Source organism: Drosophila kikkawai, chromosome X, assembly GCF_030179895.1.
Source record: "Drosophila kikkawai strain 14028-0561.14 chromosome X, DkikHiC1v2, whole genome shotgun sequence".
Lineage (NCBI taxonomy): Eukaryota > Metazoa > Arthropoda > Insecta > Diptera > Drosophilidae > Drosophila > Drosophila kikkawai.
Genome location: NC_091733.1, coordinates 25407605 through 25422014, shown reverse-complemented (window position 1 = coordinate 25422014; position 14410 = coordinate 25407605). Strand labels below are relative to the sequence as shown.

At 36.7% G+C, this 14410-nt stretch overlaps 1 protein-coding gene across 1 annotated transcript in view; it reads right to left on the bottom strand.

The window, feature by feature from the left end:
• Positions 1-14410, bottom strand: part of tyn (trynity) — an 80340-nt gene that overhangs the window by 41416 nt on the left and 24514 nt on the right. The gene's annotated exons all lie outside the window — the stretch shown is intronic.

The following is a 14410-nucleotide window of genomic DNA, read 5'->3' as shown; positions in this document are numbered from 1 at the left end:
GCCCCCCAAGAACGGGGCAGAGAAAGCGCGGCCGGGAGAAAGAGACGGCAGACCAGGCAAAAGAAGGCCCCATTTCTACAGCACACTCACACGCTCCAGCGATCGTACGTACACTGTGCTCTCTGCTCTCGCCACTTACAACTCTCTCCCGCTCTCAGGTGCTGTAAAGTTCATGGGCACTCGTACACAGAGAGAATGCATTCAGTAGTTGTTGAGTTTTCCACTTAAAAGGTACAAGTTTGCCTATAAATTGAAATATACTATATATTCGCCATATATCGAGTGCATTTTTAATTTAAAAACTAACATTTCCGATTTAGTTTTGTGGGTTCTTGGAAAATCTACTGATTATTTCTTTCAATGTAGCATTGAACTTGAAAGAGAGGAAGAGAGAGAGCCCGGGAGCGCAGCAGCCACAGAGCGACCTTCTTCTGCAACGGCACCTGTTAGCGGGCAGCAGCAGAAGAAGCTGAGTTACAGCGATTTGCATGTACAGTGAAACCTCGCAGTAAAAGCTATGCAGGGAATGCAAAAAAGAAAATGTAGTGAAGTATGCATTTCCTTAAATGCATTTCGAGAGATTTTTTAGGTTTTCCAATTAATTAATAATTTTTAATATAAAATGATGCATTTTTAAGCTTTTAAGACCTTTTTATTAACTGTTAGCCTTTAAAAAAATGCCTGTTATTCCTTTTGAAATAATTTGGCAACTGAAAATGGTATTTAAATAAAAATATTTTATTTATTTTTGGAATAAGAATTTTAACATAAAAGTATAATACAGAAAATTACTGTGATTCTTGAAAGAACCTAACAAGCAACCATAAATATAAGACATGCATTTTATGAAATCATAATATTTAATAATGTCATTAATGACTGTATAAAATATTTAAAAAAATTTACTTAAAAAAATAAATATTTACTATTAAAAAAACAGCAACAAATTAAATAGAAACTATGAATGCAGTTAAACTTTCGCGTCCACCATAATTCTCATTAATAAGGTGTCACTGCGAAAAGATCTATCTTCTCGTCAGCAAGGATAATACCTAAATCCTACACAAATCCTCCAAATTGGAAAGTTTCTTTGGTCATCTCTGCGTCGTGGAGTGGCAGCAACCGGCGACTGTACAACAAGTATGACTTTGGGTAATAAAGCTGTTAAAATAAAAGCCACCACCAGCAGTAAGCACCACCCAGGGCGTCGCTTTTCTGGCAGTTGCCACCTGATATTACTATATGCGATATAGTAAACTATATGGGCACGCCCATTAAAGTCGAAACGGGCAAAGTCGTAATGGACAAATTTTGATCGCCCGGCAAAAGTGCGGAACGGAATGGAACGGAACCAAGCGGCACTTTATTTGAACTCGCTCGCGGTGCCACACAACAGGGGGGGAGGGAGAGGGTTCTCGAGGGTATTATAAGGGGGGGATTCGGGAAGAGAAATGACGATGTGAAACACATATTTGCATTAAACATTAACGGTTGCCGAGAAAAGAGGAGAGAAGGCGGAGGCAACTAGGGGAAGCGAGAAATGAAGAAAATAAACATTAAAGTAAGTCGTGGCGGGGTTAGTGAGTGAGTAAGTGTAAATGCACTTGCCAAAAATAAAATTATAATATTTCATATATAATAACACAGATTTTTAAAATATAATTTAAAGTTCAATTTAACTGTTTATAAAAATCATATAAAATGTAAATTTTTTATGGTAATTTTTATTCAGTTAAGGAAAGCTCAATAAGCCTTCAAAGAAGAGTTTTTAATTTAAAAATGTTCCCGTAAAATATTAACTGGGAAGTTCAACGCATTAGATTACGTTACTTGAAATACTTCTTCCTTAAGCCAGTGCTCTAGAGTGGGTGCTGTGTACCCCAAAAATTTTGCCAAGTGTATCTTCGAGTGAACACCAGAGCAATGAGCAATGAGAACTTAGCCAAAGTCGCTCCACGCACGCAGGTCATTGCCATGCCGTGTTGCCTAACAGTTGGGTTAACAGACAGCGCCAACAGAGTGATTGCTAACAGTGGTTCTCTTCTACTCTCTGCTCTGCTAAGCTACCTGTCTCGCTTGCACTGCTACTCCCCTCGTAGCCAGTGCAGCTGCAGTGGCAATCATAATTCATTAAGGCAACATCAATCGCTATCAAAATCGGTCTTCGGAATCGCACTGAGCCCAGCTTGACTAACAGCAGAATGGATTGCCAGCGAGGTGTGGAGTTGGGCATGGAGATGGAAATGCAGTTGCAGTTGCAAGTTACAAGTTGCAACTGTAATTAAGATCGGAACGAATTGCAGAGCAGAAGAACCAGCAGTGGTAAATAGAAGAGGAACGGAACGTACAGAAGAAGCGTTGCAAAAGCGTAAAGAAATCACTTAAAATGAGACAAGTAAATGCTGCGGTTTTGTCACCTCGATTAGGTTAATACACTCTATCCAAAAAAGGGTTTAATAGATTGCCCAATAAAAATGTCTAACTAAAACTTAATCTTAAGATTAATGAGATTTTTAAGCTAAAAAAAAATACCACACAAACACTACTTCTACCGCTCGACCTTAACATTCAGCTGGGTTACCACTTAGAAGATGCCAAAACTAGTTGGGAATTATAGTGTCAAGCGAATCAATTTTTGTTTTTATTAAGTATTTATTACTAATATTGCCTTTTTAACTTCCAATCTCATGTTCGAGTAACTTAATTAATTTAATTTAAATTTAATTTAATTAAATTAAAAAAATCAAAATTACCTAAAAAGTCAATGACAAACCTATCCACAAACTTGTCATTATACCCTTGCAGGGTATTATAATTTCAGTCAGAAGTTTGCAACGCAGTGAAGGAGACGTTTCCGACCCTATAAAGTATATATATTCTTGATCAGCATCAACAGCCGAGTCGATCTAGCCATGTCCGTCTGTCCGTCTGTCCGTCTGTCCGTCTGTCTGTCTGTCTGTCTGTCCGTCTGTCTGTTTCTACGCAAACTAGTCCCTCAGTTTTAAAGCTATCTGAATGAAACTTTGCATATAGTCTTCTATATGCTCTCACTGCTATATATGTCGGAACGGGCCGGATCGGACGACTATATCATATAGCTGCCATACAAATGTTCGATAAATTTTTAGAAAAAAAATTATAACTTGGCTGTTTTTCAACATATGTGCACTATTTTTGACATATGACCATTTTATATTATTTCTGAATTTTGGTAAAAATTTTATGAAAATCGGACGACTATATCATATAGCTGCCATAGGAACGATCAGGAAATTAATAGAAAAAAAATTATAACTTCGTTGTTTTTCAAACTATTTTTTTCTACTCTGGGATATAAGCTTATTTTATTAGTTCAGAATTTTGGTATAAATTTTATGAAAATCGGACAACTATATCATATAGCTGCCATATAAACCGATCGGTAGGTGTAGGGAAAATGTAAAACTGGGAATGTAAAACTGTAACTGTCAAACTCTCAACATAATAAGTATAGGTAAAATGCAATGAAATAATATCTGCAAGGGTATACAAACTTCGGCGTGCCGAAGTTAGCTTCCTTTCTTGTTATCTTTTCGATTACCTATAGGCGTTTTACTTGTTGCACTTAGTTTTTACCCCACTGATCCCCCTGTTTTTCCTCTTATTTCCCGGCAATTTTCACTGTGTCACAGCTGTTGGAGGTAAGCAAACACATGCATATATGTATACATAAGCAGGCATGCGTGGATATGTGTACATACATATAAGAAGCACCGTTGTTCACTCGATTTTCGGGCGCCATCTCCCCTCTCGCAGTAGTAATTCTTCGGCTTCTGGCTTTTCTTCTGCCCCTCTCATTCTGCCCAGTCTTCCCGATCTTCTTCTCGTTCTGGCTAGTGCATTTTCGATCTTCGTAAATTGCCAGGCATATTTCTGGTTATGACAACAGCAGCAGGCGGGCCAGTTTTCTGCATTTACCAGTTTTCCACACAGATCGGGATAAAGAATACTGGTAGATTTTTGTAGCTTTGTTCTAAATATTTTGGTAGTATGGCTTTAGATTATACTTATAAAAATATTTATTTATTTGATTTTTGGAAACTTTTTGTATCATTTTTATCAGCTTATAAGCTTTAAAATATCCAAAAAACTATTGTTCCTATATTCCCAACCCTATATCTTACTCCAATTCTACCTAAAACCTATATTTCCCACTACTTTTACTTTAATTAGAAGCTCTATTACCCCCCAACCTGTGCACCGTTGGCGGATGGATAACCTAACCTTTCACCGTCGTCGGGCGAATAAAATAATCTTTTGTTGATTTAAGTTCATTTCTTGTTAATTACCTTTTATTCGCTGCTGCTGGCCCAATAGTCCAGATAGAGGCGCCGATATGGCCCCGGCCATTAACCGTTAGAGTTGGAGTTCCACCAATGAGAAATTGATTGTCCCATTCCCCCCCAAAAAAAAAACTAGAGATTTTACGAGATTACGCTCATGAGAGAACATCGAACGACGAAGCCAAAAGTCGTCAATGGATTCCCTTTGATCATGATCATTATAACCGGAAGCTGTTGATCGCTTCAGAGAGAACCGAGAACTGAGAATGGAGAACTAAGATTTGAGATTTGAGAACTTCGAGGTGCATGCGTATGTATTAGTATGTAATGATGGATAACCGAGTTTTCTTTTGTTTTTTTGGAGGGGAATTCGGTCTATTAGAAGTTGGAAAATGTCTGAATTTTATGGTCTGGGAAATCGTTAGTGTTATTATTTATTGCCACGGGAATTTATTTAACTGATGAAGGTCTTTGTTAAAAAGACTGTTAAGGAAAATGAATAATTAAGGGATTATCGAAGAACTGTTTATAAATCTATAAAGTAAGCTTTTTCTTAGAAAGTTTTCAATTAAAAACATTATAAAACCAAGATAATCCCTAAGAACCTTTTAGATATTTATAATTTTATATAAAATCCACTTGGAAACAAAAGACTTTGTTGATAAAGATATAACCTAAACGGAGGGTCATGGCAACAATATAAAAATAGAAAAATATTATTTATTGATCTCAGATCGAATATCGCCTGAAGCCATTAAATCGACGAATTTGTAACTGCTTGGCCTAGGGCTAAGACCACTCTTAGCCAGAATTCGTGGCATTAGCGCTAATAAACCAGAGAAATCCCCATGATCATTGCTCATCTGCGTCTGCAATCCAATCTGCAATCTGCATTCAGCATCTGCAACTGCAACTGTGGATGTGAATGTGCCAGCATCTACACAATCTGCCCCCCGCGGACCGCTTCCAGGTGTCCATCATGTGGGCTGGCGGGCCCAAAGCCTGCCTCACTTCTAACTCTAACCACTTTCCTTTGGCACTCTTCACACCTTTGGCGGTGCCGAGTGGCAGCAGCAGCAGCAGCAGTTATTCCGTTTGTCCAACAAAAAAAAAAATAAGGAAAAACAAAAACAAAACGGCCAAAAAGCCGAAAAAGCCATTACCAAAACACAATCAGCCAACGTGGCTAATTAGCGCCTTTGAAAGGCAACAGCAGCAGCCATACACAGTCAGAAATAACCTTTTTAGGATTTAGAAATTATATAAATTTATTTTGTAACATGACTCTTCATTATTAATATTTTTTAAGGATTTTTGTTTATCAATGTTAACTTTTTTTAGCGGTTTCTTTTCATAGAAAAGCTTTGCGAAATACATTTTGTAATTATAATTAAATAAAAATTTAAATATTAAATAAAATTAAAATATCCCTTTATTGAGACTATAATTCCCAACTAGTTCTAGCATCTTCTGAGTGGTAACTCAGCTGAATGTTGAGGTCGAAAGGTATATGTTGTGTGGTGGTGTGGTCGCGTGGTATTTGCTATTTGAGAGAGAGATAGAGAAAACTAGCAGATATCACCGGAGAGATTTTGGGATCATAGAGAATTCAAGGAGATTGATCAATCACAGGAGGGACGTAGACAAATGTAAGTACACAAAATATTTATTTTCCTTAGCTTAAAGATCTAAAGATAAGATTTGTGAGCACATATAATTCTCAACTGGTTCTAACATTCCTGGAATGAAGTGACGGTTGCCCCCCCACTTTAGGTATAAACAGTGATAAGCACTTGAGAATTTCGCTCAGTGTTCCGGCGGGAGGGAACGAAATGGAGACGTCAGCTGGGACAGACACAACGAGTGATGAACGGCAGGAAAAAATACAAAAAAATAAAAGAAGTGGAGGATCGAGATTTGTGGCTAGAATTGTGGAGGATCAAGGGGGACTCTATAGTGGAGATAGAGGATTGAGCTAAGCTTGGTCATTTATTAGACTCTCGAGGAGCAGTGATTGCAGTGGCCAGCGGCTGACGCTGAGCCAGCACCGAGTGGAGGTGATTAGCACGGATTGGGACTGCAACTGGGAGTGGGATTTGGATTTAGCAGAACCGAGCAGATCAGAGCAGAGCAGCGGCATCAGGAAGCATTCTTGGGCCACTACTGAGTGGTAGGCGTTGCCCATTTAGGATCCTAATTAATTTTGTCCCATTCGCGGATGCCCTGACATTTATCTTAATAATTTTTGGCATCACCTGTTGACAAGATTGCAGAGGCGGCTCTTGAGGGGGCTGGGACTGGGCGACAGTGATTGCCATTTTGCATTTTTGCCAATTTAAATGGGAAGATGCTGGCCGCCAAGAAGAAGATGCCGCAGACATGCGAAGCGCACATCGATCATCATTTGCGGCACGATAAAGAAACATCTAGAGAAGGAGGAGGAGGAGGCGCAGCCATAGAGGAGATGAGGAAAAAAGTGAAATGCTTTGGAATCCATGGAGGCGGGCTTAGAGATAGAGGAGACAAATAGGAAGAGGGAGAGAGCAGGGGGAGGTGAGCCCGCTGGTCATACAATTGCTGGCGGATGATGATAATGATGATGCCACAGACACTGTCTCTAAACAAAAAAAAAAAAAAAAAAAAAAAAAATCGCCTCTCTGGGCATTAGAATTAAGCTGTAACTTTGCATCAAAATTAAATTTATAGCCACAGCCGCGGAAGACACTGCAGAGGATGGCAAAAGGCAAGACGGCGGGCAGGAAAAATCAGAGAAAAATTACTGGCGAAAAACCACAGAAAGAAAATGGAAAACATTTTTTGGCCATAACAATCAGTCGAAGTAAAAAGTGCCCTGGAATTGGCTGGCAAAGAAAAGTGACAACTAGGAAAATCAAGAATTATGACAAGTTCAAAAGGGAAAACTAACAAGGAAAAACACCTATTCATTTTTCTTAAAATTACTTTTAAAAATTTCCCTTTTTCGTGGACTGAAGGAGAAAGGTTTTTTAATTTTTGTAAATTTAAGTTTTTAAATAAATTTGAAAAAAATAATCCTAATTGGGATGAATTAAATACTTAAAAAACTTCCATAAATTCCTAAAAATTTTCTTAATTTTTCCTAAAGAAAAAAGGTTTACATTTAAAATACAAATTTCCGTAAATTAAATAAAAGCCATTTTTAAAATTAATTTAAAAACAAAATAAAAGAATAAATCCTAATTGGGATAATTTAAAAACTTCTCTAATCTACCCAAGAGTTTCCTTAATTATTATTTAATATTTTTAAACCGAAGCATTTCTGCTTCTAAATTTATATAATGAGAATTATTAAAAAAAAATATATTAATAATATTTTTCAGGGAATAAATGTTAATATCCTTCCAGTTAAAATTACTTTTCGGGTTTTTTCTACCAAACTTTAGCATTAAATTAAAATAAATTATTTCTCGCAGTCATTCCATCACAGCCCTGCTACCCTGTTAAGCACAAAACAAAAAGCAGAAGAGCCCACAATATATATATATATATAAATATATACGAGAAAAATCGCCACCATAATAACCGACGCGGCCGAGACATTAACTCCATGGCCATGATGACGCTAGTGATGATGGAGCTGAGCATTGGCTGATGATGATCATCATCATCATTGTGGCGGGAAAAAGGCAGCCAGGAAAACAAAAAATAAGGAGGGGGAGGCATGCGATGATGACGGCCATCGTCGTCGCCGTCACATTCACATGTGAAAGTTGTACGAAAACAAGAAAATTTATTTAGAAAATCACAAAATGAGCAGCAGCAGCAGCAGCAGCAGGCAAAAAAGCAAGAAAGCTGCTTGCAAGATATTTGGCTCGTCGGAACGGCCTCGGATCATGACATGTGTCGGTTATGATGATCACGCCGCCAATGGACCACTATCACTCATCAGTGGTCGCATCAGGCTGCGAGTGACCCATTTCCAGGCAAATGCAAATTGGGTTTATGCTCTTAGAAAAAACAAAGTCCCATCAACAGGGTGTTGATTGCGATACAACACCTCTTTCTATCTCTTTCTCTGGAATCGTTAAATGCATCACAGAGACAGTTAAATCCAAGGCTCGGAATTTGCATTTGGGAATTTTAATCAAGGAAAGGAAGCAACATGTTGCCAGGAACATGTTGAGCAACATTTCGTTGACACTAGGGATGGTAGATATATCGATATATTGATTCTTTATTCGACAAGAAAGTTGGTATATAAATCGATATACTAAATGTGTGGCTTAAATCGCTTTTATATTTTATATAAAAAGGGACAAGTAATGTTAACAAGATTTTTCCAATATTTTTTGATATCTTTTTGTGATATAACAATAAGTTTGAAATTTTTATATTTTTAAAAATTAAATATATATCACAGTTTATGTTAATTTGTATTGATATATGTGAAATATCTGCTAATAAAGAAATAAATGAATTGAATAGAATTTTTTCTGATATTTTTCGATAATTTCGATACAAAATCTTCGCCATAAAATCGAGTGCTATATTTTTTTTTTTCGAACTTTTCCCCTAAACATGCATCCCCATGATGTTGCCAAGATATTTAAACGAAGAGGAATCCTCATAAACATTAACTTTATTGTCCAATAACTCGCATCTTTAACAACCAATTGTACTCAAATATTGACAACATCTTTCTTTAAGCATATTTATTATAAAACTTTATGGACTTTTCTATTCTTTAGTGTTTTACAAACGCTTTTATGTTTAGCTTAGTGACCTTCATTGATCCCCGATACGATAGCTTCACCTGCCACCGAGCACTCCACTTCGACCAAACCCACTTAGTCCAGTTTCCAGTGTTTGGTTTCCATTTTGCATTCAGCGGATAAAGGCGGCGAAATTCTTTGCGGAGAATTTTCTATTTGCACAGTTTCGGAGTGGTTTTGAGAAAACAAATAGCGGCGGGAATTAGTGCAAACTTGGCACATCATTCTCCGGCACCGTTAATCTATATATACTATATACAATATGCAAACAGATATCTATCGCTATGGATGTGGAGTAGGGTAGACCGGAGGGGTCACTACCAACTGGCTAAACAAAAGACTTAGGCAACGAACTTGGCCGCCTCTTTTTTTGTTGTTTTTTTGTATTTTTTTGCTCATAATTATCGCCCTGTCCATATTGTTCTAACGTGAAAGTAAAAACCGTTAAGAATTAATATCTATTTGGGCAAAATGCGCTGTGCAAAAAACCAGAGAAAGAGACAGAAAACACAAACAGAGGCCAGCAGAAAATAAGAAGACAACAAATAAAAATAAACTTTTTCTTTTACTGGGTCAGCTGTGGCGGCGTTGTTTCTGTCTCAGTTACTGTCTGAGCTATTTGCCTTTTCTTTTCTTTTCTTTTCATTGCCGTTTTACTTCTCTTATTTGCCTTTGTTTTCGTTCATTCATTCCGCCAAAAAAAAAAACACACACACACACACAACAATGAGGGGCAAATAGAACCTCCATTTTGGCCATATAAATATTTGGCGATTTATGACGATTATCAATATGAAAGTGATACACGACCCACACACACAGAATCCGGGCTGAGCTCACTCCCATCTGACCCCGAACCCAACCCAAATCTAAATTGGCGAAAAAAAGGGAAGAAAGTGAAGAGATCTGAGAACAGATCAAAGTTTCAGGGGAAGGAGATAGTTTTAAAGCTGGCAATTATTCTATTCTCTAATGTTATATACTCTTTAATTAAAGTTTAAATGTATATATAATTATAATATTAATATCTATTTTTAAAATATATTTAATCATTTAAAAAACAATTAAATTGCAAGCGAAAAATGTATTTAATTATTAAAAAATATTGTTTTTTACTGCATATTTTCAAGTCTAAAGAAAACCCAAAAAAATTAATTAAAACCATTTAAAATGCTAATAAAAAGTATTTCTTAAATAATAAATTTAAGAAACAAAACTTAAGAAATCAATAAAATCATATTAATATTAATAATTATAATATTTAAATATTAAATATCTAATAAAAATAATTGAATATTAAAAATAATCGTTTAATAATAATAAAAAATATTTGAAATCTGTTAGTGATAATATTTGAATATTTAAAATATCATAATAATCCATTATTAAATCAAATAATTAATTATTAAATATTAAAAATTTTATAATTCGAATGTAATAATAAACGAATATTAAATAAATAATAATAATAAAAATTTAATAATAAAAATTTAATAATAAAAATTTATTAATAAAATTTTATTATTAAAAATTTAATATTAATAATAGAATATATATCATTTAAATTTATTTATTACTAATCCAAAAACAAACTCCCAAATTCACGCACAATTAATATTAAAAACCCTTTAAAAATCTATAAAATAATAAGACAAAAATATATTATATATGTTCTATATAATAAATTCATCCTAAGTTAGCAAACTAACCCTAAAACTATCACAATTCCCTATACCAATACCCAAATAAATGGCAAGACAATGCTAATCAATTTGCATACAGAGAAGGCGTCGAAGCAAATCTGGTGGGTTGGTCCGTTCCGCAGATTAATGATGATCGACAGAGGCCAATATGATGACGACGATGACTATGTTGGTGACTCACTGGTGCTCCCAATCCAATCCAATCCAATCCTATCTCCCATTCCATTCCAAGCCATTGACAGAAACGGGTTTCAATTTGTTCGGCAATCATGTTCCGTTTCTATGGCCATTCCTGTTGGATTCTCCTCCGGGGTGGCCACATAGTATCGGTATCGATATCAGTATCAGCTTATAGATTTTGCACAATATCAATCATAATCAGTGACAGACAGATAGACAGACAGACTGACGAGGCGATCGTTAATTTCGTTCGTGTGGTTTTGTGTCATTTTCTGTCATCGTTTGCAACGCCTTTCGATGGGTTCCTAAGATCTTGGTTCTTGGTTCTTGGCTCCTCGCTCTAACTGCGAGATCATTATCGCTTGTTCCAGCCCGACTATTATCGGTGACCACTACCATTATCATTATGGTGATTAGCAGCGGCCAAAGAACTGTTAAGATCAGACCAGATCTTTGAAAGATATGCCAGGAATCTGTTTGATAGCCAAGAGTTTCGGGCAAGTTGTTGGCTTACAGGAGGAGGGATATTATGTCAGGAGGAATATATCCCATATAATAATCGATAAAAATACCATAATTTGACCTTGAGTTTGCTGAATCTTTTAGAATAAAATATCAAAGCTTTCTAATTATCAAGCATTTATCATATCAAAAATGTCGAACTTTCGTGTATCTAAAAATATTGTTATCGAAAATATTCTAAACTCTGATATATCGAATTTTATAAAATTTATAAATATAACAAAAATATTGAATTTAATTTTAAGCTATTGAGAAATATATATTAAATAAATCTTTCTCCAATTATAGTTGTCGGAAAAATAATACAAAATATCGATTTTATATCGACGTGTGAGTCTAATATCGATTTATAATCAATTTATCTATATTCATTTATTTTTAAACATTTATTAGAAAATTTAATAAATAAATAATATTTTTAACTTATACTTATTTATTCTTTGTATTACACGAAAGAAAAATATATAATTAATATCCAAATCCCACGTAGTATTATTATAACTTTTAATTTCCAACTCTCTACTTTTTAACCATTAATAATTTATTATTAATTAATAAATTTAGTATTTTTACCCCGTCAAAAAATCAATCAACATAAAACCTGTTGCCTGAGTTAAGAAAGTCGCCTGGGTAATTTTCATAAAATCACAAAACCTAATGGATTTGCCAATTTATTCCCCCAAGATGGCCAGCGGAGTGTTTTTCATATAACTTCATTTGCAGTCTGCAATTGGCAGTTGCAACCGCGCCCCAAAAAAAGAAAAGGAAATAGGAAAAAAAAAAATAAAATAAGAGATGGACAAAATGTTGTTGATCCAAGCTTTGTGGGATGTCAAGTCTCATTACCATTTGCCCAGGCTTCACCTTGTCCCAGTGCCCCCTCGGCTGGCCTCCGGCTGCATCTCATCTGGTTAGTTGTCTTGCCAATCCATTTGGAATGCCATTTAGGCCAAAAAGACAATATGGCACGGAGACAGAGAGACAGAGAGAGAGAGACCGCTTGGATGACAGTTGACCAGGCAACAATTGACCGATTTCCATTTTGCGGTTGTGCCCCTACAACTCCCAGTCTCCTTCCCAGCTGCACATCCCACTGCCGCCTGGCTGGGCCGGGTTTTTGGCCTGTTCTGCCAACCAACTGATAACTGAATGAGACGTTGGCCAACACCAACATGCAACATGCAACAGGCAGCGTGCAGCAGCAGCAGCAGCAGCGCTTGGCCTGCTCCTAGTATTCGGTGACCTAGAATGCAGCCTCCGACTCAGTCTCAGTCTCAGCCTGAGATTCAGATTCAGCTTCAGCTTCAGCTTGGCTTTGACTTTGGCTTTTACTGTTGTCTTGTCTCGGACGTTCCGTTGCTGTTCAGCAAGCTGTCGCAGTTGTTGCCGCTCTTGTGGCTGTTGCTGTTGATGTTGCATGTTGTGCTCATGTTGTTCCTGCCCATGTTGTCTTACCCTGGAAAATGTGGGTGTTTTTAGTCGGTTTTTTTTTATACCTGTTTTGCATATATATTTAAAAAGTATCTAAAAATATCAGCAATACTCAAAGAGCTGAAATGGTGGGAATTTGCTTAGATTTGTAATCGATTTTTAATCGATTTTGGTTTACAAAAAATATGGAAACTTTGAATAGATTTGGTTACATTTTTAATTTAGACTAGAAATTTAACCAAAGAAAACTAATAGATATTAAATTATAAAATAAAATAATAAAACAATATAGTATAAAATATTTTCTAATGAAAAATATTAAGTTTGTATGTAGTTATACATTTTGAATTTTTAATACTAATTAATACTTCCTTTCTAGGGTATCATTCGCATCGACTAACTGAATGCCCCGCTGACTGCCTTTGTTGCCGTTGTGTTCTATTCTCAGTTTTGTGTGTCGCTGTCGTCGCTTGCAGCGGTTTTGGGCCAACTCTTCTTCGCCAGCTTTCAGTCTCCATCTCCAACTCGAATGCCGTCTCCCCAGTACCGTTTGGCCAGCTCCAACTTATTAGCATAATCTCAGGCATCGCCGTCTCTCATTATGCCTGCAGTTGGAGCGCAGTCCGATTTCGAGTTGGAGTCGGACTTGGTCTTGGTCTTGGTCTTGGTCTTGGTCTTGGTCTTGGTTTTGGTCTTGGTCTTCCTCTTGGACTTGCTCTTGGAGTCTGGCAGTCTTGGCCAGAATCTTGGCCAGATTTCCAAGCCGGAGTCTGACTGGCAGCTCATCATCATCGGCGGCATCAATTCGCCGCATTGCTGCTTCGCCGCCTGGCGTGTGAATGCAAAATGTCTTTGTCGGGAGAGGCACTGAGAGAAATCCTCTCTGGGAGACCCTTGTTCTTTAATTATATTTTATAATATCTTAATTTATTTTTCGCTTAGTGTGCTTGCATGTTTGGCATTCTTTTGGAAAATGCAACAAAATTAGAAGCCACGCTTGGGCTTCTTTTTGGTTTCTTCAAGAAGCAACTAAGTCTTCTATGAATCTCTTCTCCTCTCTCTCTCTGTCTCTTTGTTGTCTCTTCTCCCATTTGGCATAATTTGCGACTTTTATGGCTCTCCAGTCTTGGCTGGCATGTAACGGCATTTATAACCTTTTCATTAGCTTTTGATTTAAAACTCAAATTCTGCGATTCCTGCCCCCATAATTCTTTCGCCGCCGTCTTTTCTTTTGGAATCTTCTCAGTGTGTATCTTTCTTTCCGGCCTCATGTTTAGTCAGCTAATGTCGAATGAGGGCGGTGTTCTTCGTCTCTGCCAATTCTCCTAACTAATTTCGAGTGCAAACACACACACAAATCTGGATTGGGATGACGATGACGATGACTCTCAACTCTCAATTTGCTAAAGAATCTCGTGTGGGAAGCCCGGCAAGTGTTGAAGCCCCGTGAACAAATAGCAAACTAATGGCAGATTTGGTTTCGAGTCGATCTAGTTCGAAG